Below are 12,724 nucleotides of genomic sequence, written 5' to 3'. Positions count from 1 at the left end.
TCAAATGCCACATTGCAAAACCAGGTCAACCAAGAGAGCTGCTGCTGCTTTTTTTTTTTTTTCCATGTGGACTATTTTTAAAATCTTTATTGAATTTGTTACAATATTGCTTCTGTTTTATGTTTTGGTGTTTTGGCGGTGAGGTATATGGGATCTTAGCTCCCTGACCAGGGATCGAACCCATACACCTGCATTGGAAGGCGAAGTCTTAACCACTGGACCGCCAGGGACGTCCCCAACAGAGCTGCTTCTATTCTAAGTTCAGGAAACCACTCAATCCCAAAGTATACCAACGTGGCAAGCATCAGGATAGTGTCATCTAACGTGTCCACACCATGTTAGATGCTGTGTTTCATTCTCTTACCATTTAGGAACCTTGTTTCTAAACACTGGGGTCCCTGTCAGTAATACCTCAGAAAAATCCTTTTCATGAGCCTCCCTATCTGCTGGCATTAGCATACCCTCCATCTCTCCTCTGCCTTCTATAGGTGCATCTGCTCAACCAAAATACATCACATTCAGAATTCTAGCTGTAAGAAAGTCTGGGAAATGGAGCTTTTAGCTTTCTATCCTCTTGATTACAGGAAGACACAGAGTGTAGAATGAGATTAAGCCTCAAGCCTGCCCACCCACCACTCCTGAGAGCTTGGGTTGAGGTCAGGGATTATGGGCTAGAAAGAAAACAGCCGTTGTCATGATTCACAAGCTCAAAACAACGATGGGTCACTTGTCATTATTTGGGGTTTCAGCTTAAAATAATCTCTCCATCCTTCGTTTAAAGAAATATCAATAAGTGAAATAATTTAAACATGGCAATCAAACTCTAATTGATAAAGTATGTGTTTTTTTCATATCACTAGAAGTTTTGTAATAACTAAATTTGGTATTTACATAAATTAGTTTGTTGATTCTTACTGGGTTGCTGGTTTGAGCTTTTTAATTTTTATTTTTGGTATTCCAGCACTTCTACAGTTCTTTCTCCTCAGAAAGAAAACACAGCTACTAGCAGCTAGTAGGATGAATAAAGACAATGTCTTTAAAAATTAGTTAGTTGTGAAGGACATAATATATTGTGCTACTACACTTTATTACTCTATGGTATCGTTTAATGAGCAAAAGTCTTAATTTTAGCAAAGTCAAATTTATTGATCTCCTTTATAGTTAGTGCTTTTTGTATTCTATTTAAGAACTCTCTCCTATTCCCCGGGTCGTGAAGATAATTCTGCGTTAGCTTCTTGAAGTTTCATTGTTTTGACTTTAACATTTACACAGTGGGGAAAGGATTGTCATGTCAATAAATGGTGTTGGGAAAACTGGATACCCACATACAAAAGAATGAAAATGGACCCTCAACTTACACAAAAATCAACTCGGATTAAAGTCTTAAGTGTAAGAACTAAAACTCAGACTCCTAGATGACAACATAGGGTAAAAGCTTCTTGACATTGGCCGTGGCAATGATTTCTTGGATATAACACCAAAAGCACAGGCAACAAAAGCAAAAACAGGCAAATGGAATTACATCAAACTAAAACTTCAGCACAGGAAAGGAAACAGTGAAAGGCAAGCTGTGGAATAAAAGAAAATATTCGCAAACCATATATCTGATAAAGGGTTAATGTTCAAAAACTGTAAGGAAATCCTACAACTCAATAGCAAAAACCAAAAACAGATAACCTGATTTAAAGTTGGGCAAAGGACCTGAATAGACATTTCTCCAAAGACGATATACAAATGGCCAACAGGTGTATGAAGAGATACTCAACATCACTAATCCTCAGGGAAATTAAAATTACAGTGAGATATCACGTCATACCTGTTTGAATTGCCATATCAAAAAAAAACCCCAAAAGATTTGTGGAATCTAAAAAATACAATAAACTAGTAAATAAAACAGAAGCAGACTCACAGATGCAGAGAACAAACTGGTGGTTACCAGTGGGGAGAGGGAAGCGGGGAAGAGCGATATAGGAGTAAGGGGAAATAAAGGGTTATGGGATTATACAAAATCATCTGTGTGAAACTTTTTTTTTTTATTGGAGTATAGTTGATTTACAATGTTGTGTTAGCTTCGGGTGTACAGCAGAGTGACTCAGTTACACACATACATATATTCTTTTTCAGATTCTTTACCCATATAAGTTATTACAGAAAATTGAGTAGAGTTCCCTGTGTTTTACAGTAGGTCCTTGTTGGTTATCTATTTTATATATAGTAGTGTGTGTATATGTTAATCTGAAGCTCCTTATTTATCCCTCCCCACTACGTTTCCCCTTTAGTAACCATGTTTGTTTCCAAAATCTGTACGTCTGTTTTGTAAACTTTTGTAAATATGCTCATTTGTATTATTTTTTAAAAATTAGATTCCATGTATGAGTGATACATAGGATATTTATCTTTCTCTGTCTGACTTCACTTTGTATGATAATTTCTAGGTCCATCCATGTTGCTGCAAATAGCATTATTTCATTCTTTTTTATGGCTGAATAATATTCCATTGTATATATATACCATTTCTTTATCCATTTATCTGTCGATGGACATTTAGGTTGCTTCCGTGTCTTGGCTATTGTATATGGTACTGCAATGAACATTGGGTTCATTATATCTTTTCGAATTATGATTTTCTCCAGATATATGCCCAGGAGTGGGATTGCTGGATCATATGGTAGCTCTATTTTTAATAGTTTTTAAGGAACCTCCATACTGTTCTCCATAGTGGCTGTACCAGTTTACATTCCCACCAACAGTGTGGGAGGGTTCTCTTTTCTCCACACCCTCTCCAGCATTTATTGTTTGTAGACTTTTTGATGATGGCCATTTTGACTGTGTGTATGAAACTTTTGAAAATTGTAAAGCACTATAGAATTTAAAGAACCTTTCATTCAATTTAAAAAAAGCATTATTTATCCCTTACATCAAAAAAAATAACAAAACAAAAAAAGATCAGTGTTGGCAAAGATGTGGAGAAAAGGGAACTTTTGTACACTGTGCAAATGTAAATTAGTACAGCCACTATAGAAGACAGTATGGAGGTTGCTCAAAAAAATTTTGCTTAGTCACCATTACAGCATTAGCAAGAGAGGCTAGATTATCACACAATTCCCCAAATCTCAGGGGCTTACAAAAACAAAGGTTTATTTCTCCCTAACATGACCTGTCCACCATGGGTCAGCTGCAGCTTTGTTCCACATCCTATTCACTCTGGGACTCCATAGCAGCCTCTCTCAGGAACATCACTGACCATCATGGCAAAGGAAAAGAGAACATGGTGACCCATGAGCTAAATCTTAATGCTTTGGCCTAGATGCAACACATGTCACTCATTAATATCTCATGGCCAAAGTAAGTCATAGGCCAAACCTGCCATCAAGGAGAGGAGGATACATAATCATATGATTGGGAAGGACAGGAAATTGGGGGAACAATAATGTTTCCTACCACAATTATTTCCTTTTTCTTTGACCAACAAATCAAGGTTTTTACACATGAGCACCTCAATACCCCATCTTACTGAAAGAAAAGTGGTATGATTTTTATCTGTTTCTGCCAATTTAATGTAATCTTTTCCATTTTCCCCTTCCAAGCTATATTTCTTAGAGTGACAGAATTTTAAAGTTGGAAGTGATTTTAGAGATAGTCCAACTCAAGCTACTTATTGTATCAGTACTCAGGGAGGAAATTGTAACATGTCCATGTCCTAAATTGCAATTAGACACAAAACAGGATAGAACCCATGTCTCCCAGCTCATAATTGAATGCTGCTTCTACCACATATAGTTTCATTTTCAAACCTGAGTTATTAAAATGATATGCTTTTTAATCGAGTACATGTTATTCAATACACGAACATGATTACAGAAAACACTTAAACGTGTAGGAAAAAATGTAAAGATGGAACTCATGTTTGGATATCACTTTACAACATATGCTTTTGTATACAGAATCTTCTGGTTGCAAATGGAAAACCCAACTCAAACTGACTAAAGAAGAGGAAATTTATTGACTCGTGCAATTATAAAGTTTAGGAGAAAAGTTGGCTCTGAGCTTGAATCCAGGGGCTCGAATGATGTCGTCAGGATCCTTGTATCTCCAGCTGTTTCCTCTGGGTGGGCCTCCTCACATAGTCTCAAGTCACTGAAGCACCAGGCTTACATTCTAGAAATGTAGCAGTCTCAGCCAAAAGCCTAATCATTCCTAGGATCTGGGGAAATCTTCTCACTGCTTGCATCATATGTCTATCCTTGAGCCTATTCCTGTGGGCAGAGGGTGTTACCAAACCAAACTTGGGTCCCCTTGCCCCATACACAGCAAAGCCAATCTACTGACACAGGGTTGTAAGGAAGGCAAGTACAACAGTTATTGCAGGGCCAAGCAAGGAGAACAGGCAGGTCATGCTCAAAAGCCCCGAACTTCTGATGGCTTTCAGGAAAGGGACTTTGAAGACAAAGTGAGGGAGAGAGTCTCAGGGTATGTGATCGGCTTGTGCACAATTCTCTGATGGGTTGATGGTGAGGTAACAGGGTGATGTTTGGGGAATCTCCATCAACCTTCTGGTTCTAATTGGCCTGGGGTCGTCATGCAGTTAACTTCCTCCACCTGGCGAGGGTTTTCGTATCTGCAAAACAGATCAAGGATATGGCTCAGGATATTGTCTAGAGCCCTTGAGGAGGAACTAAAGGTCCTTGACTTTGTTTTATAGCTAAATTATTATTATTTTGTCTTGCGTGGCTGTTTTCCTATGTTTCTGCATTTTCTTACTCCTCTGATTAAATTTGCTCTTTGGAACTCGTGGAAGACCTAGGAGGCTAAAGCTTTTTAACAAACGAGGTGGGGGACGTAAGTGGGGGACCTGTCCCCAGGAAGCCCTTGCAGGGTCCTGCTTGGCTTCAAGGGAAGCAGTGTTCTGATTGGTTACATGTGAGGTCAGACCCACACAAACCTTGTACATTGAGAGAGGAAGAGGAAGGGTTGGTTTGCAAAGGGAAAATCAGGCTGCTCTTTTGCAAAAACGCAAGAGGCAAAAGCAACAGATGTTCCTTATAGCTGCTGGTTGCGCTGGTTCTCTATAGGGAAAACCTGGAAATTTTGGCAAATTTTATAATCTTTAAAAAACTGAATAACAACCAGAAAATGGATTTGATAAATAGGTGTATGGTGAAAAATAACATGGGAGTAATTACTATAAGAAATTTTAGCATACACATGGTCAACTTTTTTGTGGAATCAAAGGAATCTGAATGTGAGGATAAGAAGTAAATTGGGAATCAAAATACATGTGATTAAAAGACTTTCTTTGGGAAGTGGCTGCACTTTTTCCCTCCTGTTTCCCTCCCAAACACACTACCCACCACCAATTTTTGTTAAAATGTGTGTGGGTTTCTAGGAGGAAAGAAATTTCTAGTTTTGTTGCTATGGCTCTCGGGTGAGTTGCCAGGAGGAAAACAACACCACTGCTATTTTTTTGACAGAGCATTCTGTCGCACTGAGAACTCACTTGAGAGCACATGAGCAAGCAGATTTTAAACCAATATTTCTGCTACTACCACCCAGTTCTCCATTTAAATTTTCTGCTTGAGTGTTCCAAAAATGTTGCTCCAAATTACATGATATGCAAATTATCCTTTTTCTCACTGTAGGAAAAAAAAAGTAGAGAACATTAATGTGGTCTTTCTGTCTTGACTGAAAGGGATCCCTATAAAAGAATTCTTGATGTAGGTTAGATCTTCACTTTGGAGTAAGAGATTACGTGGAAGAAATTTCAGTATTACTCTTCTTGTTTGTGATGACTAGAGACTTTAAGAAGATAGAAAACCCCACTTAGCTAAGACTAAACTTTTTATCCTGGCACGCAGGCTCTCTCTAATTGCGTCCTATATCACCCACCCTACATTATCTATTGCCACAGCGCTGCACATGTGTCCTCTGCACTATTCTAGCTAGTCTCCTTCCTGTCCTCCACATGCATAGTTATTACTTATTTTAATAATTTTTTCCTACATTTTCTGATAGATTATGAGCTCCTGCAGTGCAGGGTCCATGAGTCGACAATAAATAATTGTTGAATTAATGAATTTGATTGCTATGATGTTTTGCTTTTTTCTGTCTCTCTAAAACCTTCCTGCCCCCAACTGCTTCCCATTTGCTTCTGTTTCTTTCTACTCTGAATTCCTATCAACAACACCAAAAATCCACTATTCAGCAAATATATCAGATACCCTCCGTGCTGGGTCTTGGCCCTGAGAGAGACTACATTTCCCAGACTTCCACGCAGCTTGGCTATATAATTGTTTTCACCAGCGAAATGTGAATGGACGTGGTTTGTGCACATCGCTCCCCTTACTCTTGCTTAAAAGGAAATTGCTGCCCTGTACTTTTCCCCATTAGGTTCTTCCTGTGTGCTGTAAACCCAAATGTGTCTGCAACCCATCTTCGACCAAATAGAAAAAGACAGGTTCTTTACTGCTTTGCTGCTCAAAAGAGTGATTTCCTGAGAGCTTGTTAGTATCTTAGACTTCATCCAAGACCTACTGAATTAGAAGCTGCATTTTAACAAGATCCCAGGTGATTCACATTCACATTAAACTTTGAGAAGCTCTGCTTTAGGGGCTGGCAGAGGAACTTTATGGAAAGAATGTTGATCTTTGATGAAGACCTCGTGAAGCAGAGCAATTGCTCCTCCCATATCTATATGATTTGGGAATATATATGTTATATATATTATATAAATAATTTGAATATGAATATACATGTTTTCAAATTATTTAAGGCTGGGCTTTTTCCCTCCAAGTGTTTATAATTTAGTAGAGGGGAAAAGATAGAGGAATATTAAAATTATAGATGCTATAAGAAAGTGTACTGCATATTTGCTGGTTTTCTTCTTAGGATGGGGGAAGCTTGTGGTAGACAGTGTAATGCTCCCCCAAAGATGTCTGTGTCCTAATTTCCTAAACCTGTGAATATGTTACTTTATATGCCAAAAGGGGCTTTGCAGATATGATTACTCTAGGGACGTTAAATGAAATTATCCTGGGTTAGCCAGGTGAGGCCAATGTAACCACAAGGGTCTTTATAAAGAGGGAGGCAGAGGAGCTGAGTCAGTAGAGTTGCTGGGAGGATGGAAGCTGAGGTTGGAGTGATGCCTTTGCTGGAGCAGAGCCGTGAGACAAGGAATGCGGGCAGCCTCTAGAACCTGGGAAAGGTAAGGAATGGATTTTTCCCTAGAGCCTCCAGAAAGAGTGCCGTCTTGCTAATACCATAAGGTTAGGACCATTCGTGGACTTCTGTCTGCCAGAACTGTTAAGATGATAAATTTGTGTTCTGGGGTTTTCTTGGTTTTTTGTTTGTTTTTGTGTTGTTGTTTTGTTTTAAGCTACTAAATGTGTGGTAATTTGTTACAGCAGTGATAGGAACTAAATACATAGCTCTTTGGTTTTGGGCAGCCCATGCCCCACACCCTGATGTGTCTGGGAGGTGGAGCCAGGCATTCTTTTCCTCATCCTTGGTCGATTATATGTTCTTGCTCAGGACGTGGAATTTTGAGAGAGTGAGGTAGACTTGGAATTAGAAGTTAGTCATGGAGGTGGTGGCAGCAGTGGCCAGACTATTTCTGTGACATGACCTGGCCTATGTTTCCCACTGCCCATGTCACTGGGTTCCTATCCATTATCTAGACCTGTTTCACAGGTTTTCCTATTGATTCTGTCAGTTTACCCTGTCTTAGCAATTAACTCCTTCTCTCAGGTTTCTATTGTTTACAGCCAAGAGCTCTGATGAATTCAGAAAGCCATATAGTTAATGTGTGCATATTTCAATATTCCTAGTAGATTCTCAGTCTTAGGAGGGGAGAGCCTTTGTTTCATTCATCTTTGTACCTACGGCTTCTACAGTGAGTGTCTTGCACTCAATACATACTTGTTGAATAAAAGGAGCAAACAACTACGATGCTGCTACTTGAAAGAAAGGGGTAATTATAGAAGTAGGCTTGAAGTTTATACGAAGGAGTTAGCATTAAATGGAGACTTGAAAGATGCATAGGATTTCTGTTGGCCAGATAAGGAGGGGGCATTCTAAGCAATAAACCATAGGTGGTTCACCAGCTAAAAACCTTTCTGGTATTTGGCCACCTTTTAGAGACCTTGTTTATTTATTTATAAACATGCAGGTTAAGATAGTACCAATATATTCATTATTTAAAGAAGTCAATCCTAAGCAGAAGATTCTCTCCATTAGACACCTGCAGACCAGGGCTTAGCAATGTATGAGACATGGGGCGAGGTTGCTGCTCTCTACAACTCTTGCTGACGTCCAGGGAGACCAGCCATGCAGATTTCATTTTATGCTTCCTTTCAGTGCTAGCACTGTTCCACATCCTCACTGTGCCCCATTTGTCTTCAATTCAAATTCCCAGATCCCCCAATGAGGCTAGAAGATAGTTGTACCAAAAGTTGGGGGTGTGTATGTTGAAAACAAAGTTAGTCTAGAAGACTCCCTGGTCATGTACACAATGAGTAAGCTCAAAATAGTTTTCTCTCACATTCCAGTTCTCACAGCGTCAAGTAATTCTAGAGTACCTGCCAGATAGCCACAATTCCTGTTTATAGTTTGGTCGAGGGAATACAGACGTTAAAGAAATAGAATGATGAAAGTTACTAGAGGGAAAGCACAGGGTGCGATGAGAGACAGTATATGATAAGCACTGGCATCCTTCCATCTTTAGGCCTCCCTTACTGTCAACTTCACAGGGCAGCAAAGAGTTGCCCACTGAGGACCTATCCAGTATATTTTTAAAGATATATTTTATAGAACTATATTACTGAACATTTGGAAAGTAGAAAATAAAGCTACCCATAGTCCTCTACTCGAGCCACACCCTACAAAATCCCTCTCAAGTATTTTTTTTTTTTTTTTCCTGTACGCGAGCCTCTCACCGTTGTGGCCTCTCCCGTTGCGGAGCACAGGCTCCGGACGCACAGGCTCAGCGGCCATGGCTCACAGGCCCAGCCGCTCCGCGGCATGTGGGATCTTCACGGACCAGGGCACGAACCCGTGTCCCCTGCATCGGCAGGCGGACTCCCAACCACTGCGCCACCAGGGAAGACCCCCTCTCAAGTTTTTATTGTGTAATCTGAAATAGCTATCATTTATTGTACACTATGTGCAATGCCCTGTGCTAAGTATCTTCTATACAGGATCTTATTTCATCCTCGCAACAATCCTATAATGTAGACATTTTATCTCCATTTTATAGATCAGGGAACTGAGGCTCAGAGGTTACACAGCTAGTAATGAGATTCAAAACAAGTCTGAATCACAAACCAAATCCAACAACACATGGAAAGGGTCATACCCCCAATCAAGCTGGATTCATCCCAGGGTCACAGGGATGGTTCAGTATACACAAATCAATCAATGAGTTACAGCACATCAACAAAAGAAAATACAAAAGCCACATGATCATCTCAATAGATGCAGAAAAAGCATTTGATAAAAATTCAACATCCATTCATGATTAAAAATCACCAAATTTGGTATAGAGGGAACAAATCTCAGCATAATAAAAGCAATTTATGACAAACTCACAGCCAACAAAATACTCAACGGTGAAAAGCTGAAAGCCTTCCTGCTAAATTCTGGGACAAGACAAGGGTGCCTACTCTCACCACTTCTATTCAACATAGTATTGGAAATCCTAGCCACAGGAAACCGAGAAGAAAAATAAAAGGCATCCAATAGAAAGAGAGAGGTAAAATTGTCATTATATGCGATGACATGATACTCTATACAGAGAACCCTAAAGATTCCACACAAAAACTATTAGAAATGATAAATGAATTCAGCAAGGTAGCAGGATACAAGATTAACATACAGAAATCTTTTGCATTTCTTTACACTAACAATGAAATATCAGAAAGAAAAAGTTAAAAAAAATTGCTTTTTAAAATCACCAGATACTATAAAACTCCTAAAGGAAGGCATAGGCAGAATGCTCTTTGACATAAATCCCATCAATAGTTTTTTGGATCTGTCTCCTAGAGTAATGGAAATAAATGAGACCTAATTAAGCTTAAAAGCTTTTGCACAGCAAAGGAAACCACAAACAAACCACAAAGAAAACCTACAGAATAGGAGAAAATATTTGCAAATGATGTTACCGACAAGGGATTAATTTCCAAAATACACAAACAGCGCATACAGCTCAATATCAAAAATACAACTCAATCAAAAAATGGGCAAAAGACCTAAATAGACATTTCTCCAAAGAAGACATACAGATGGCCAACAGGCACATGAAAAGATGCTCAACATCACTAATTATTAGAGAAATACAAATCAAAACTGCAATGAGGTATTCCCTCATGATGCTCAGAATGGCCATCATCAAAAATTCTGCAAATAATAAATGCTAAAGAGGGTGTAAAGAAAAGAGAACCCTCCTGCACTGTTGGTGGGAGTGTAAATTGGTGCAGTCTATGGAGAAGAGTATGGAGGTTCCTTAAAAAGCTAAAAATAGACTTACTGTATGATCATGCAATCCCACTCCTGGGCATATATCTGGAGAAAAAGATAATACATGCACCATATTCATAGCAGCACTATTTACAATAACCAAGACATGGTAGCAACCTATATATCCATCAACGGATGAATGGATAAAGAAGATGTGGTATACATATACAATGGAATACTACTCAGCCATAAAATAGAATGAAATAATGCCATTTGCAGCAACATGGATGAACCTAGAGTTTATTACACTAAGTGAAGTAAGTCAGAGAAAGACAAATATCATATGATATCATTTATAAGTGGAATCTTTAAAAATGATACAAGTGAACTTATTTACAAAACAGAAATAGACTCAGACATAGAAAACAAATAATGGTTACCAAAGGGGAAAGTGGGGGGAGGGTAGGAGTTTGAGATGAACAGATACTACTATTCATAAAATAAACAAAAAGGACTCACTGTATAGTACAGAGAAGTATATTCAATACCTTGTAATCTACACTGGAAAAGAATCTGAAAAAGTATATATATATTCTAATATATATATATATATAATATAGAATATATAGAATCACTTTTCTGTACACCTGAAACTAACACAACTTTTATTTTTTAATATTTATTTATTTATTTTTGGCTGTGTTGGGTCTTTGCGGCTGTGTTGGGTCTTTGCTGCTGCGCGCGGTCTTTCTCTAGTTGTGGCGAGCAGGGGCTACTCTTTGTTGCAGTGCGCAGGCTTCTCACTGTGGTGGCTTCTCTTTGTTGCGGAGCACAGGCTCTAGGCATGTGGGCTCAGTAGTTGTGGCACGCAGGCTCTAGAGTGCAGGCTCTAGAGTGCAGGCTCAGTAGTTGTGGCACACTGGCTTAGTTGCTCTGTGGCATGTGAGATCTTCCCACAACAGGGATCGAACCCACGTTCCCTGCATTGTCGGGCAGATTCTTAACCACTGCGCTACCAGGGAAGTCCCTAACACAACTTTTAAATCAACTATACTTCAATTAAAAAAAGAAGTCTGGGGTGGGACAGGGAGGGTGGGAGGGAGGGAGATGCAAGAGGGAAGAGATATGGGGACATACGTATATGCGTAACTGATTCACTTTGTTATAAAGCAGAAACTGACGATTGTAAAGCAATTATACTCTAATAAAGATGTTAAAATTTTTTTAAGAAGTCTGAATCTATGAACAATGGTTTTATGTACTGCATAAATCCGATATACTCAATAAATCCAATATACTCTTTCCACTTAATATTACACATATTACTTTAAATAACGTTCTGCGTATCTTTGTGTTATTTTGGTCACATTTTGGATCATATTTTTATGATAGGCCTTGAATAATGAAGTAGGGAAGGGTGAGTAAGACTCCTGATGTAGACTGATAAAACTCACTCTCCTATGGGCTGCACTGTTTTAAAATATGGACAATTTAATTTTGAAATAGGGACAGTTTCAACTCCTCGTTTGCAGTATAGGTGATCATTATAAAACCTCTATATTAGGCAAGAAAGCACCTCAATTTTAATTTCCACGTTTTCGGAATTCCTTCGTTCATTTACAGGTTCTATTTCCTTTCTAACTCATCTAGAAAGTTTTAAACTGATGTCAGCCGTGACAATTTAGAGTTTGAAAAAGGCCTCAGAAACCTTCCAGTCTATCTTCTTCATTTACCAGGCTGAGGAAACAGGTCCAAAACAATTAAGTGGAGGGCTGCATGTAACTTCCACGGGGCAGTCAAGGGCGCTGTTATCTACTCCTTTACTAGAGCCAACCTAGGGTACGAACAGGTGTTAGAAACAGCAGTAATACATTACAACCAAGACAGACCTATCTCTGAAATATTCAGATCATTTTGATGTTTATTTTTGTTGCAAAATCCTGAATGGGAGGCCTAGACATTTTCATTAATAAGTAGACCAAGTTGAGGGGCGGAGCAAGGCTCTTCTCCAGCCTTCATTAACAGAGAGAATAAAACCCCAGCTCGTACTGCCCCACGGTTTGGAAACGGGTGAACGATCTCCTAAGAAGCTGCGGCTGGGACACTAGGTTCCCGCTATGTCTGCAGCCGGGCGGGGCGGGGCGGGGCGGGGCTGGGAGCCGGTAGGCGCAGACGGGGTGCAGTGCGCAGGCGCGCACCTGTGAAGCGCAGGGGCCCCGGGCACCCGGCCGCTCCCACCTCCCTTGTCTCTCCACCCGCAGGCCCCGCCTCGCTT

The sequence above is a fragment of the Delphinus delphis genome, chromosome 13 (assembly GCF_949987515.2).
Source record: "Delphinus delphis chromosome 13, mDelDel1.2, whole genome shotgun sequence".
Classification (NCBI taxonomy): Eukaryota; Metazoa; Chordata; class Mammalia; order Artiodactyla; family Delphinidae; genus Delphinus; species Delphinus delphis.
The sequence above is the reverse complement of the archived record's forward strand: the minus strand, read 5'-3'. Positions refer to the sequence as shown.